The following is a 16520-nucleotide window of genomic DNA, read 5'->3' on the forward strand; positions in this document are numbered from 1 at the left end:
AACATGAATTTGATTACATTGAATATCAACATATTCCAAGGTCTTTGAATACATTAGCAGATGCAATTGCTTCTCGAATGTTGGACAGAGATTTACGATAATCATGCAAGTAAATTTAAAAACATTTCATCACATATGTTAAACAGGATAAGCCGGTAATAGTGATATATATAGATAGAAGTGTGTCAAAAAATATATACATCGTCTTCGATCATAGGTTGAAAACACCTTATGATCGGCAAAATGATAGTACAAAAAGTCAAAATGTCACATGTGACTACAAAAGTGACTAGTCAATCACTGGTGGTGCTCTCTGTATGACACCACTGCGCGGGCTACCTTACGCAAAAATCTCCTAAACGGTCCAGGGACCGCGACTACGAAGCGCTGAAGCCTGATAGGAATGTCGTCCATAGTAGTCTCAGGTATATCTGCCGTGAGACGCTCTAGATCATGCTCCAACTCAGCTAGTACTTCTGCAGCCGCGTCCTGTGGGGCCGGTACCGATGCAGCTGGATGTAGTCTATCAAAAGGCCGGAGGTTGGCTGGACGCTGTGGACCAACATCTGCATTTTGAAAATTTTACTGTTAGTTTTGAGACGATATATATGAAAAATAAAAAAAATACATAATTAGAAAACTTGTGAAAAATAAAGTACCTCTGTCATCCCATTGTTCTCCCGGTGGAAGAACCATGTCCGGATCACCTCTAAAATCCACTCCGGCATACGGAAAGTCCTGTATCGAAAAAACCTGGTCCTCTAACCAGTGAAAGTAACTATCTGAGAATCGAACCACCGCCGTGCCCTCGTCAGGATGCCGGGCCATCACCGCAACCCATCGTATCAGCTTTGGCTCCCGAGGACCCAAGATATCAACAGTGAGTTGCTGAGGGATCAGCATTGGAACTCTCTCCAAGGCAAAGCTCACGACTAGAGGCCCATATCCAAAAGTCTTTAGTCGTCCGTTCTTTGCCTTGGTCAGTTGGCTCTTCATATGAGCCGACACAGCTTCACACCAGTTGAAAATGGTGCCTTGGTAACAGTCAATTGCCATCCGCATTTGGGATCCGGAAGCAATGTGTAAAGCGGCCGCGCCACAAATTCTGGTAACCGTGAACGCTATGACTTTGAGTTCACGCAGAGTGATGTGTTTTATCTCTATGCCTTTCGAATGGTGAGCCCCAGGTGTGCACCACTCGTCATGGAGACTATCAAGGGATTGGCCACCCGGCCTAGTCCCCGCAAGACTGAGTTGCTCGCCTCTGTTCGGCAAGCCAGTAAGAAAGTATACATCCGAGGGCTCTATCTCGAGCTGGTGCCCTCCTATGTAAAAGCATTGTTCTTGAACGTTCCATCGCTCAACCAGCCATTCCAAGAATCTTACCTGGCCCCTCATGCCCGGTATGGTCCAGTATTTGTATAACCCGCATGCTCTTAGGGCATCCAGGGAAGGTTGATGATTTATTGCAGCTTCATCATCCTCTACATGCTCTCTTTCTCTCCAATCTAACATGGTTAATGCCCTGCACACCAGAAATAGTCATTAGAAATTGATTTGGGAATTTTTAGATAGTTATTTGAGGGGGTTGGGGTTTTGAAATGCGTGTTTCACGGAAGACGCACCCCGCCTTTACAGCACAGGGCGCCCGGACGTGGCTGGCCTGAAGGCGGACTGCGTCTTCCGACCATTTTCCTGTATAGGAAAAAGTCGGGGGACGCGGGTCACCCGAAGGGCACCCGCGTCCGCCGAGAGGCGCATTCCAAAACCAAAACCCCCCCAAAAAATGAAACTAAGACCTAAAAATTAATTCTAAACGGATAGAAATGCAGAGTAGGATGTGTAAAATACCTGGATAAGACGGCGTTCGATTCCGACGGTCGGATTTTCCGCAGCAACCACGGGAAGTTTCTTGTCAAAAGCTCCTTTTTCAACCTCAACAGTCAAACGGTAAAAATGACATGGTAAAAGATCTTTTTATAGGTTTTTTGGATGAATTAGTTCATTTTTTACCATGAAAAGATGTTTTTCGATGTATTTTTGCCTATTTTAAACAGGTATGAGTAATGTGTTGCTTTTGTGCAGGACAAAGGGATTTCGAGGGAAATTGTCATTTTTCACAAACAAAAATATCAGAGTCATCTTTTAAGCCCTTTTTTGACTCCTAAAAAGATCGCCGAGTGTTTCTTTTACACTCGTTAAAACGGAATTAGAAGACGGTCCCCTTTTAGCTCTTTTTTGACCGCAAAATCAGGAAAAGATTGCCGGGTTTTTGTCGTTTCAAACTCGATAAGGAAATAAAACAACGTGTCCTTGATCGCTTTTTACTTTTCAGGTCAACGACACTATTATGAAAGTACTCCTTGGTCGCAAGATCAAGCGGTTCCCCCAGGTATTATTTTATACTTTTTCGGGCTTGAGGGACACAAATGTACGAAAAAGTTCAATGTGGAGTCTCCTTTAGTTTTTTCAGACTCTCTAAAATTGAAAAACGCCGAGTTTCTCCTATACTGGGCTCGTTAAAATTTTACAGTAGAGGACCTGTTCAATTACAAACAGGAACGAACCACTCCTTCCTAGGGTTCGAATTTAAACTAGGTTGGACTCGTCCGAAGGATGAGCTTATAATCAAGCATATGTTATCCTCCTCAAGCTTGTTAAAAATAAAGAGGTACTTGCCAGAAATGGTGGGGGAAAAGAGAGAAGAATGAACCTATTTGTCACCTTTTGTCTCAAAAGAAACTTTATTACCACTCTTGAACACAACACTGTTTCATTCACCTGGGTTGGGAAATCTTTTACCTCACAGTTGATCAAACCACTTTGAAAGTCTTTAACCGGGTTCCGGGGATTAACTTTGAGTTATTCGTCACCAAGCCATCTGTCGTGTCGTTATGTGTTCAAGAGGTCTGCAAGCAAAACTTTCATCTGCAAAATACTTGTCATCCATTTGACCATCCCTGAGTCAGTCCTTACAGCAACATTTCTTCAACTTGAACAATGATTTCGTGTTGCGGGCTTGCCTGCAACGGGTCGCTTTCTATCGACATCGACACATTATCTAGAAAGATGACTTAGGAATCAACAGTACCTTGAAGTCTGCATGCATCAATGGCAGGTTTCTCGCCTTTGACATCAGTTTACATCATTGACTTTCGATCAAAGGATTCCGTGAAGTGTTCGACATCAAAACATCTATTCACATTTCACGGGTTGTGCTTGGTACTTTGAGAACCATTGACATTACTGGTGGTCTCTCTCACGCTTGTTAACAGTTTACATCATCGACTGGTAATCAAGTGGTTTCTAACATGTTCGACATCAAATCATTTAATCACATGGCTAGGATCGTACCAATTCGGGAAGTAGAAGTGAAGACCCTGGATCTAGTTTCTACCATCCAGGCTGCGAGGAGTTTTGTATTCATTATCTATGTAGACTAATCATAAACAGATGGCTGCGTCCATACTGTGTCTACAAAAGTCTATTAAAATGATGTACTGCAAGATCATTCCTGTATCAGAGTAGTTAGTCCATTAGTTAAAGTTTTGAATCTGAGTATGGGAATGCTTACCTCAGTGATGATATAATCTTATACATGTATTTTGTGTTGAAAATTGCAGGTTCCAACCAGGTCATCCACAAGACAATCCTTGAAATGATAAAGCGCTTCACCCTTCCTAGAATTACAAAACCCTAATCTATTCCAGGCTTCGCACTTTAGGGGGCAATCTGTTACACTAAAAAATGCCACCATGACTGTTTACAGTTAGTATGGCTCAATCAACAGTCATGCTACCCTCTTAGGCAAGTCTTATGCCTCTGCTATCCATCTCAAACTCAAAGAAGGGAGAAAGTCTTGTAAAAAATGTGTTTATCTCTGGGGACGCAGGTTCTCTCAAGCCTTACCTGCGGGGACGCTCACAATGTTCACAAAGGCTGCGTCCTTGGACGCTCTGTATATTAAGGGACAGGTGCGTCCTTCTGTAAAAGGAAAAATGCACAAGTTTCATCTTAAAAAAAGTTACTTGTGGTTACTTCTAGAACTTTCTAGAGGTCGGTTTGATGAAATGGATGTGCCTCCAGTTGGTTCATGTATCCCTATTAAGGAGGGACTTATCCCATCAATAAGGGAGCTATCCCACCCAAAGAGGGGGATTATCCCATTGATGGTGGACCTGAATAACCTCTTTACAGCACTATAAATAAAGGCATTGAGCCAGAGGGAGGAGAGGTTGAAGCTATACATTTTCTTTGGGTAAATGCTGCAGGAATTAGGACTCCCATTTAGAACCTTGTGAGGAGAGATTGTCTTTGCTTGATTCTACTTGGAAGTGGGTGAGCTTTGTTAAAGTAGAGGAAAACCCTTGATGGACCCTGGGAGGAACTTGCACAACACCAAGGCCAGGTTGTAAGAGTTTCTTTGTTTCGTTATTAATACAAATTGGTTCATTTTTCTCAATAGCTTGTGTTAATGAGTTATTTCATGTGTTCCTTGGTCTGCATGTTGAATATATGTTTTATTATATGAGATGCAAGTGCTTGGTAATTGTTTGATTGTTTGTGGTTGCAGGAATTGATGTGAAGGAGGAGCTCATCCGGATCGGCAAGGACGGACTACAACAACAACGTTTTGGAATAAGGTAAGCCTAAAAACTTTGTAGTTTTCATGTTTTAAAAGGTGTATTTAGAGAAAGATCGTTCCATTTTTTCTTGTTTGTCGCTAGAGAGTTTAGACTCCTAGGGAGGTCAGTTGTGTTCGCACAAACGACTTTTTCCGCCACGACAATTATCCATATTAAGTACATTATTGGTGGATTAAGAAGAAATAGATACAAAAGCTTACAAAGTGATATAGATTCTTGAACAGGTGACATAAAGAAGAAGGAAGAAATTGGGCAAGTTTTGGCCTAAGCAGAAAAGGAATTCTCTTATGCTTTTCCCCAGCCACATGGAGGACAACTTATGAGTTCTTCCAACTATCTTTAGTTGCATGGAATCAATCTTGTGGGTGTAGACAGAAGCCTCCCAATCACATGGAAGAGTTCATTGAGTGAGCGACCAGGGATATAGGGCAAAAAAGTAAAAAAAAGGAAAGTAGCCAGGTTTTTTTTGATGGATTTGTGCATGAGCAAATGGATTTATTTCATCAATATTACCACCATACTTTTATACTTTTGGTATTAGGATATCCATGCTATTTTCCTATGGTATATGGGAGATTGAATTTTCATATGAAGAGTTCAATCTTAAAGCTTTGAGTGTTCATTTGAAAAGAAACAAAATGAATGCTTATGGATAGGAATGCATCTATGCACTCAGTGAAGATCTAGAATTTTTTAATATGTTTGATGTAGCTGTATAGAATTTATATGGAGCAGATATATAGAGAAGAGTTTGAAGAAACGTCTTTGTATCCATTCTCTCAGAATGCATTGATATATGCAAATCATGTATTAATTCTATGGCTTATCTTTTGACTTATTTGAGTTGTATCTAGAGACTGTGAATCAATGTGCTAACCATGAAGATTGTAGAGATTATGAGCATAAATATATTAGACTATATGAATTAAATAATTGTTTATGATTAATGTCCTTTATTATTTCATATGCTAGATTATTGGTTACAGTCTCATTCTATTGTGTTTTCTATTCATACAGTATGAAGAATAGTAGAAACCCTTGATATTACTTGTTATAAATAGACTAGTTATAGAGAGTGCTTTGAATGAATGACTCAATCTGTGCAGAGATCTAAAATATGCCTTGTCTGATAGTGATTATATCTTCTATTTTTATATGACAAATTAATCTAGATCTATGTGGCAGAAATTGCAGAGGATCCATAACCAAGGTTTTTTTATTCTTCATAGGTTGTTGTAATAGTGATTGGTTTTCTCAATGTGTTAGGTTCTTGAGTAATTTGAACATGTATGCAGATGAAAAAATAATGATGATCTCCGTGGATAGTGTATGTTGTAGAGATCTAAATTTGCAGAGGTAATGAATGTCTCCTTATATCCAAAATTGACTTTGTTGCAGGATCACACTTCGATATCACAGTGAAATTGTTTATGTTAAGAGTGACTCATAATTTAGTGACAGAGTTGCAAAAAAATGTATTGTTTGTATTTATTCTCATGTTTTCCTAGAATTGGTGATCTTGTTTAATTGAACGGTGTCCAATAAAATAAAATTTATGCACATAATTGAAATAATGAACCTTATGACAAAAGTATTTTTAATATATGTTGTTGTTTGTTCTTTCTCATATTGGTGATATGATACATTGGTATACAAGATCTAGGACATTATGATTGATAGTTTGTGTTGACAACATATGGATGGGAATTTAACTTAATGGTTGAATATTTGGATGACACTTGAGTTGATGCCTACATGGCTTGGCTTGATAATGTTTTGACATAACAATGTTGACAAAAGGGTTTAACTGGCATGTAGTTTATGATCATTTTGTATGGTAAATGTTGCAAGGATTGACTGGATTGATAAGACTAGTTAGTTAGTTTATTAGCAATGCTATTTGATATATATTGATGTTATTCTTCTCTCATATGATATTTCTATGGTTGGATGTACTTGCAAGTGATTATTATGATAGTAATTTGCAAGGGCATATTGGCTTGATGCTGGTGCAGCAGAAACTATGGTTTAATAAACCCAAATGGATCTTTTAACCCACAATCACCCATCCTCTCTATTGGAACCCAACTCCTTTGAAAACAGTGGCTTCCCCCTTTCGAGACTGAAAACACCCTTTGGAAAAGGCTTAACAACACTTTACCACCATTATTATATGACTGTTGATTGCAGATCCGAATCTGGTGATTAAACGACTCAGAACAAATCGCAAAGTTAGTGATCGGTAGGAGGAAGTTCTTAACTATCAGCGCTAACATTCTAGACTAATGCGATATCGCTGATCGCTATTGGCGATTTTCAATGGCAGCTTACAATATATAGATATCCCACTCCCATATGCCAATGTGATACAAATTGGTGATCACAATTCGCAAGGATTGGGGCGACTCCACTTAAGTGATGTGATAACACACCAGACCCGATAGCAATAAAACTCTGGCCTATAACCACTTGAGGTCCAAAATATCTGTTTAACTATGTTTGAGCCTGATCCTTAGTGTACTTTGGGCTTTTCCACCTGCGGAACCAAAATGAAGCAATGCATTCTCCAATTCATCCTTTAATACAACAATTCATTAACAATCATAGAAAACATATGTTAGCATTGATATTGTATGGTTTTAAAAGAAAAACCAAGCACTCGAGGCCTCCATGGGCCGATTAAAGAATGTTGCACAGAATACTAATTTTATTCACAATAATAACACGGGGTCTTGGCCTTAGATAGGTTACATAGGAAAAGGACCTCTATTTCAATTAAATACAATCCACACACACTCGCTCTGGTCTCTCCCTTATTACATTTTCTCTCCCTTTTATCACTCAAATACTTCTCTAACAATATCTAACATCAATCTTATATTCTTAATAGATCTAACAACAAATCCTCTATTTCCTAGCTCTCCTTCACACCTATGCTAACAACTCTATCGCTAAATCTAAAATAAGATAGTCTCTAACTTATTACAATAATGAATTATAACAAATTGTTTGAGACATCCAACCCTCTCACTAAAAACTGAGTTTGACCCATCAGTCAATGAATTTCAAACTGTTTAGCCACAACATGTGAACAAGTTTTGACATTTTTGGCTAAGTCCTGATGCTCCTGCATCAGACTCCTAGGGAAGAAAAGACTTGTCCTTCAAACTTTCAGGACTTACTCCATACTTTTGTAGTTCTGATACCATCAACCAACTGGAATCTTCCACTGGCTACTCCTTCCACTTGACTAGATACTGGAAATATGTATGTCCTCTGGTTTTCTTGGATATTCTTTGATCCAAGATAGCTTCAACTTGTTTCTTGACTGCTTTTGGTACCTATTCCTCCCAGTTCACAGTTTGAACTTTATCACCTATATCTTCTTTCTACAACTCTGTCTCTACCTCTCTGAATGGATATAAGTCTACAAGATCAAAAATGGGGGATATTCCATTCCCTTCTGGCAATTCAATCTCATACACATTGGCTAAAAATTTCCTTATGATTTTACAAGGTCTTATCTTTTTCATTTTTAGTTTGTTGTAAGTTTTTGTAAGAAATCTCTCTTTCCTAAAATACACCATCACTAAGTCTCCCACTTGGAACTCTTTCTCTCTTCTTTTCAGGTCTACTCTCTTATTGTATTTGTTGTTCTTCTCCTACAATTTATCTTCGACTTCTTCCTGTAATCTATGCACCTATTGTTCAAAATCTTCAGCACTTGCACTCCTAGCTTCTTGTTTTCCCAAATATCTAAGCTCATACACACCTCTTGAATGCATTCCAAACATAATCTGAAATGGAATCATTCCAGTACTTCGATTTGGTGTATCATTGTAAGCAAACTCATCTTGAGCTAATGCCAAATCCCACTGTTTGGGATTCTGATATACTAAAATCCTTAATATATTCCCCAATCACCGGTTCACTACTTCAATTTGTCCATCTGTCTGAGGATGGTATTCTGAACTAAAACTGAGGTTAGTTCCCAGTTTCTTCCAAAGTGTCCTCTAGAAATTCCCTACAAACTTGGTATCTTGATTGGATATAATATTTACATGTAAACCTTGCAATTTTATAATCTTTGAAAAGAATAAATTATCTAGGTGTGTTCCATCACTAGTTTTCCTACAAGCAATAAAATGTGCCATTTTAGAAAAGCTATCTACTACAACATAAATAGAATCATTTCCTCTCTGAGTTTTTGGCAATCCCATAACAAAGTCCATGCTAACTACATCCCATGGTCGATCTGCTATGAGCAATGGCTGGTACAGTCCTGTATTCTGAATCCTTCCTTTGGCAAGCTGACATATCTTGCATTTCTCAAGAAACTTTTTAACATTAGTTTGTATTTTGGGCCAGTAATAAAAAGCAATCACCTGGGTGAAGGTTTTATCTTGTCCAGAATGACCAAATAACCCTCCACTATGTTTCTCCTTCATTATGTTCTCCCTGATGGAATATTTGGGAATACATAACTTGTTGCTTTTAAATAATAGGCCTCCTTGAATGAGGTAGTCCATCCACTGACTTCTATTATGACTCAATGGATTCTAAACTATTGTGTAGATATCTCTAAAATGTTCATCATCCTTGTAAATTTCTATCATTTCCTCAAATCCTACAACACCCACTTTAAACTCTTGCAAAAGAAAACTTACCCTACTCAATGCACTTGGTACTTTATTAGACTTACCACTCATATCCTTTATTACAAAAGTGAAACTTTGCATAAATTCTACCCATTTGGCATGCTTCTGATTTAGCTTCAACTAGTTATTAATAAACTGTAAAGCGTGGTTGTTTGAATACAAGATGAATTCTTTAGGTATTAAGTAATGCCTCCACTTTTTCAGTGCCTACACAATATCATAAAACTTCTTTTCATAAGAAGAATATTTCTTCTTTGCATCATTCAGTTTCTCACTGAAATATGCTATTGGCCTTTGTTCCTGGCTTAGAACTACACCAACTTCTACCCCACTTGCATCTGTTTCTACTCGAAAGAGTTTCTCAAAATTAGGCAATGCTAGAATTGGCTCTTCTGTTATCTTCTTCTTCAGTAGTATAAAGCTTCTGTCCGTTGCTTCTATCCATCGAAATGGCTGATTTACCTACTTAATTGTCTCAAGGATTGGTGCACAAACTTGACTAAACCCTCTTATAAACTTTTTGTGAAAGGTAGCAAGTTCATGGAAGCTTCTTGCCTCAAATATGCTTTTTGGAGTAGGCCAGTTTTGGATTTCTTGTACCTTCTCTGGATCCATCTTCAAGCCCTCTTTGGAAACTAAAAATCCCAAGTACACCAGCTCCTCCTTCATGAAACTACACTTCTTCAAATTGATTAGTAGTTTCTCCTTCTGTAGAGTTCTCAGGACCAACTTAAGATGTTCTAAATGTTCTTCTTTACTTTTGCTAAAAACTAGAATATCATCAAGGTAAACAATCACAAATTTACCTGCATACTCCTTTAGGACTTCATTCATTAGTCTCATGAACATGTTGGGTGCATTAGCGAGCCCAAAAGGCATCACTAACCACTCATACAGTCCACTATTTGTTTTGAAGCTAGTTTTCCATTCATCGCCTTCCCAAATCCTTATCTAATGATATCCACTTTTCAAATATATCTTAGTAAAGTATCTAGATCCACTTAAGCAGTACATTAAATCATCCATTCTGGGTAAAGGAAATATGTACCTGATTGTTATCTTATTGATAGCTCTAGAATCTATGCACATGTGCCATTCTTCTCCCTTCTTCAGACTAAGTACGGTTGGCACAACACACGGGCTCAGACTCTCTCTGATCAACCCCTTGTCCATCAGTTCTTATACTTGCCTTCCAACTTCAGCGTTTTCTTGAGGAGTTAGTCTCTATGTAGCTTTATTGGGTAGACTTGCCCCTGGTATTAAGTTGATATGGTGGCTAACACTTCTAACCGGTGGTAATACATTCGGTAATTCATCCACAATGATTTCCATAAAATTATCTAACACAATTTTAATTTCTTCATGAAAATCATTTAAATTTGTAGAAGTTAAGATTACCTTGGGCCTCCCTACAATAGTGAAGTGAAAATCCTCACTTTTGTCGATCTCCTGTAGCAATTCTTTACTACTTATCAACATGATACTGCTTTCAGACAATCCTTTATCAACATCATTCTTCAATGGCAATAATGTGTGCTTGTTTCCATCCTTCTCTATGGTATAGATGTTCCTTCTCCCATCATGAATCACCTTATGGTCAAATTGCCATGGTCACCCCAATAATATCTGACATACATCCATGGGCATTATGTCACACGAGATTATGTATTTGTATGTACCGATCTACATTTCAACATTACATTGCTCTATCACAATGACTTGATGGCCCTTCTATAACCAAGACACTTTGTAGGGTGCAGTATGTGATGTCCTTCCTAACCCAAGCTTATCCACCATCTCTATGGACACAAGATTGTCAGTACTCCCACTATCAATTATGACCTTACAACACTTACCCTTTGATTTAAATGTGGTTCTAAACAAGTTCTTTCTTTGCATAAGTTCTCTAGCCTCCTTTTCTGCTCTAAGCAAAGCTCTTCTAAATAGCAGTGATTCACCTTCTCTAGGGAGTTCTTCTTTCTCCACAAGTCGAGGTAGTTCTGGCTTTTCCTCCACCATATTTGCACCACTCGGGCTTGCTGATTTGTTATGAGGACAATCCCATGACCTGTGTCCCCATTGTCCATAGGTATAACACCTAACATCTCATCCTCTCCCTCTTCCTCTGGGCATGAATCTTCCTCTGCTAGATTCACCCGTCTGTGGTGGTCTACCACTTGAACTTCCTGCTTCATGCTGATATTGTGTTCCTCTGGATCTGGCAGCTCCTCTTCCTCTCACTGAGCTCTTTCCTCTGTTTCTCTGGATCTGTTTCCTCAAAATTTTATCCTCTGCCTGCAAACATGCTTACTAGGCATCCTCAATAGTTTTCAGACTTAACAGGCTAATCTCATCTTGTATCTCATACCTCAACCCATTTATATATCTAGCTATCTTTTCCACATCATCTTCTACATGCCCTGCTCTAATACTTAATCTATATAATTCCTCTGTATACTCCTTAATAGACATTCCTTTCTGCTTCAAATTTTGCAATTGCTTAAAAAGATTCAAATGATATTTTTTAGGAAAAAACTTGGCTTTTAGTTAACTTACCATTTTTTCACACTGCTTGATCTTAGATTTTCCTTTCCTTGTTCTTGATGTCTGTACCTTGTACCACCAGATGGTTGCATGACCCTTCAATCTAGTGACTGCAAACTTCACCACCTTATTCTCCTCAACCTCTTCATACTCAAAGTGCTGGTCTATGGATCTGATCCAATACATAATTTCCTCTACGTTCAACCTCCCTTCATACATAGGGATCTCCATCTTGTGTTTGCTTCCTACTTTTGCTAGCATCTTGGGGACCTTGGCAGTTTCATTGTCTTCAACTATTTCTCCCACATCTGTAGTAGATTCTTCTTAAGAGCTCCCAGCTCCATCATCAGGTGCTCTTCTTTGTATCCATTCATGCACGCAAACTCCGCAACTATTCCAATAGAATTGCATTTGGTTCTGGTCTTCCTTGACCAATTCCTCTCCTTAGTGGCATCTTTGCTGCAAGCAATTCTTAATTTTGCTCTAATACCAAAAATGGTGTAGTGAAAGCTATGGTTTAATAAAATCCAAATGGATCTTTCAACCCACAATCACCCCTCCTCTCTATCAGAACCTAAATCCTTTGAAAATAGAGGCTTTCCCCCTTTCAGGACTGAAAACACCCTTTCGAAAAGGCTTAACAACAATTTGCCACTCTTATAAACAATTTATATGAATATTCATTGTAAATCCAGATTTGGTGATCCAACGGCTTAGAACAAATCGCAGAATTGGTGATCGGCAGGCAGAAGTTCCCGACTATCAGCGCTAACCTTCAAGACCAATTCGATATCACTGATCGCTATCAGTGATTCACAATGGCAGCTTGCAATATGTAGATATCCCAATCTGATATGCCAATGCGATACAAATTGGTGATCGCACGTCGCAAGGATTGGGGCTGCTCTACTTAAGTGATGCGATAACACATTGGACCCAATAGCAATAAATCTCCAGCCTATAACCACTTGAGGTCCAAAATCTCTGTTTAATTGTGTTTGAGACTGATCCTTAGTGTATTTTTTGCTTTTCTACTTGCAGAACCAAAATGAAGCATTGCACCCACCAATTCATCCTTTAATACAACAATTCATTAGCAATCATAGAAAACACAGGCCAACATTGATATTGTATGGATTTAAAAGAAAAACCAAGCACTCAAGGCCCCCATGGGCTGATTAAAGAATACTGCACAAAATACTGATTTTATTCACAATAATAACATAGGGTCTCGGCATTGGCTAGATTACATAGGAAAAGGACCTCTGTTTCCACAAAATACAATCCCCACACACTCTCTAAGCACTCGCCCCACTCCAATCCTCGCTTTGGTCTCTCGCTTATTACATCTTCTCTCCCTTTTATCACTCAAATATTTCTCTAACAATATCTAACAAAAATCTTCTATTCTTAAGAGATCTAATAGAAAATCCTGTATTTCTTAGCTCTTCTTCACACCTATGCTAACAACTCTATCTGTAAATCTAAAATAAGATAGTCTCTAACTTATTACAATAATGAATTATAACAAATTGTTTGAGAGATCCAACCCTCTTAGTAAAAAGTGAGTTTTACCCACCAGTCAATGAATTTCAAACTGTTTAGCCACAACTTGTGAACAAGTTTTCACATTGCTGGCTAAGTCCCAATGCTCCTACATTAGATGCTAATGTCTGGTATTGGGAATTTAGGCATGGATCTTGGAATGATTATTGGATGGCATGCTTCAATTTATTGATATTCAGTGGTTGAATATTTAGTTTGACATATCATTATAATGGTTGGCACGATAATATTGGCTTGATCTGTTTGGTGATTGAGTGATTTAGTAGTTGGCATATCAGTATTCTGTATTGGTATTGGTTTTGAGTGGTTTAGATATGGCATATTGGTTTGACTTGCTATTTTTAAATTATTAGCTTCCTCAGTGATTTCATTTATTGCATTTCTTCAGTTGGTATTCAATGGTTTTATATTCGATATTCAATTGGCATATTGGTTTGAGTTTATTTTAAGGTATGGGTATAGTTTGAAAATTTATGAAAGGTGGTCTGGATGTTTTGATGGTTGATTGAGAAAGGTGGATGTAGTATGAAAATTATGAATTGAGGCCCACATAGAGTTGAGGGTTGGAGCCCTCAATGAGGGGTTAGGAGTTTCCTTCTGGCAGGAAATGGTAAATTGGATTATCGGATTGTAGCTCCCTTCCAGTGGGCTCTCGAGAATGAGTGGAGGTTGTAGCCTCCTGCAAGTAGTAGCCTACATGATAGAAAGAGTATATGCTAGTGTAAGAAAAAGATGTAATGAAGATTTTTCTTTATAATAAAAGAAGAAGGCAAAGACAAAAACAAAAGTGGTTTTCTCGCACATTGGATTTCCACCTAAAATCTCAGTGTCTATATGTGATTGATGTGGCTTTTTATTTACATGATTTTATTTTTATGTTGCTCATGGATTATTGAATAATATTATGATCTTATAAATTAAGTAATTCTTTAGAGATACATGTGAATTGAATGAATAAGTTAAGTAAAGTTTAATTCGGGAATGAAATATTGATTCAGAAACCCCCCCCAGTGTTTGTAACACTATGTTCTAGTCCACTTTACCAACAATTTAACCTCTTCAAAGTTCCTAAGAATTGAATCTAACTTCTTCTCTTGATCATTTATTTGATTCTTATTTGGCTATCAATACAAGAAAATTTTGTCCTACTCACTCGTTCTTGCAAGTGTACTCTAGAGGTTGCGTTTGTTATTTATGCATTTATTTCTCCTTTATTTTCTTTGTGAAACAATTTTGTTTCTTCTTGCCTCTTCTCTTGAGAAGCAATTGTTTCATTTTGTTCCTCTTTTGGGACAATTTTTCCATCCCTTTAACATGTAAAATTCACACAGAGTTTGTTAGTTTTAAGAATATGATGCGTTTTTTCCTCTACATACTCCTGCTTTTCTAAATTTATAACAATGTCGTCATATTCTACCCCAAGGAATGCTCCTTTCTATGGTTCAAAATAGTGAATCTGTTAGCACATAATCAGCCCTAGGCTAAAGGAAGGCAAAATTCAGGGTAACCACAAACCACGCTCAGTCTGGTAGCTAGCCCTACCAGAACAGGAGAGGGCTCTCTCCGAGTCATGCTTAGTGAATAGATAAACGAAACGGTCTGAGATGACTTATAGTGAAATATTTATCTTAGGTTAGTAAGTGAATATGGATACAAGAAACAACTTTTATGAATGACCGAGCTTCTGGGATAGTATGGGACCAGCGGTCAGCAAAGAACAGAGAATTTAATACAAAGGCACAGATTACTTCGTGAGGCAAGATAGGTGGAAAGTGTAGCAATTTAATTCAGAATAATGTGGAATGGAGATATTTCTTAGGAGAGTGAAAAGGTCATAGGAACATGAACCCTTTTCAACAGAAGAAGAACACTGAACATGAAATTTTACCACAAGTAGAGTAATAAAATTGAATTCTACCTTATCTAACTCAGAAAATTTCACTGCAAATGAACATGAATTAAACTATGAAACATAACGAAATACATATGAAACATAAGAGACACATTTTCTACACTCACAACCACATGAATCTCATGAAACAGAGCCGCTGCCTTTCATTAATTCTCTATCAAAAATATACAGTGAAGAAACAGAGTTTCTTTCCCACAGTCTCGCAGAAGTTACAAGCCAACCAACCCTTAGCAAATAGCTTGCATACAATATATTGAATGTTTCATGAAGAGATAGAACACCCAAGGGTTGGGGACTTACTCGAATCATTACAAAATGGAGGCAAAGAGCCAACCATCAGCGATAGGTGCAGCATTACAAACATGACAAATGGCTTGGGTGACTGTTTGTCTTCCTTCGCCACTTGGATAGAAGCCAATATGGAGAAGAAAATACTTTAAATGCTGCCTTAGGTGCCAAAAAACCTAAATGTAGATGATCGGGCCCACTTGGAGAAGTCGCGAATTGAAATTTCGCGAAATGGAAGCAAATTTTGCATTTTTTCTTGTATGGGTCGCGCCATTTTCTCTATGCGTCGTGATACTTTGGAGCCTGTTTTGGGGCACTTGTAGGAGTCCAAAATGTGCCCAAGTGTGCTTGTTGGAAATCGTGTCTTGTCTACTTTCTAACCCAAGTGGAATTTCTGAATTTGGTGCTCATTTTCCTCTCCAAATCTTCATTCTCCCAAGACTGCTTCCTGTGTGTCAAAATAAGGGTAGAGAGGTCATTTTTTGGGTGTTTTTGACCTCCTGGAGACTCAGATCTTGCCTAAATTTCTTGTCCAAGCACCAATAGTCGTGATTTTTCATTCTGAATCCAAAAATGCAAACCATTCTTCATTTGGAGCTCCCAATTTTTAGCGTTTTGCCACTGGGAGAAAAAACCTGTGTTTTGCCCAAAATTTTGTCATGTGACCAAAATTTCCCCAAATTCCTTGAAATTTGGGCTGGAGGTTCTCTATGGGGTGCTATACTCTACCAAAGAAGCCTCAGCCAAGATTTGAAGCCGATCTTGCTCTTTTGCCTCTTTTGCCTCTCTTGTTTCTTTGCTAAATTTCTCCTTCAAGCTCTTTATTCGGGCCTTTGAACTCATGTTTTGTGCCCTGTAATAGAAAGCCATGTGTCTCATTAAGGCAAGGTCCTTGTTGGCCTTATC

This window comes from Pinus tabuliformis, chromosome 1_2 (genome assembly GCF_031772625.1).
Source record: "Pinus tabuliformis cultivar Carrire ecotype Pingquan chromosome 1_2, CPIR1, whole genome shotgun sequence".
NCBI lineage: Eukaryota > Viridiplantae > Streptophyta > Pinopsida > Pinales > Pinaceae > Pinus > Pinus tabuliformis.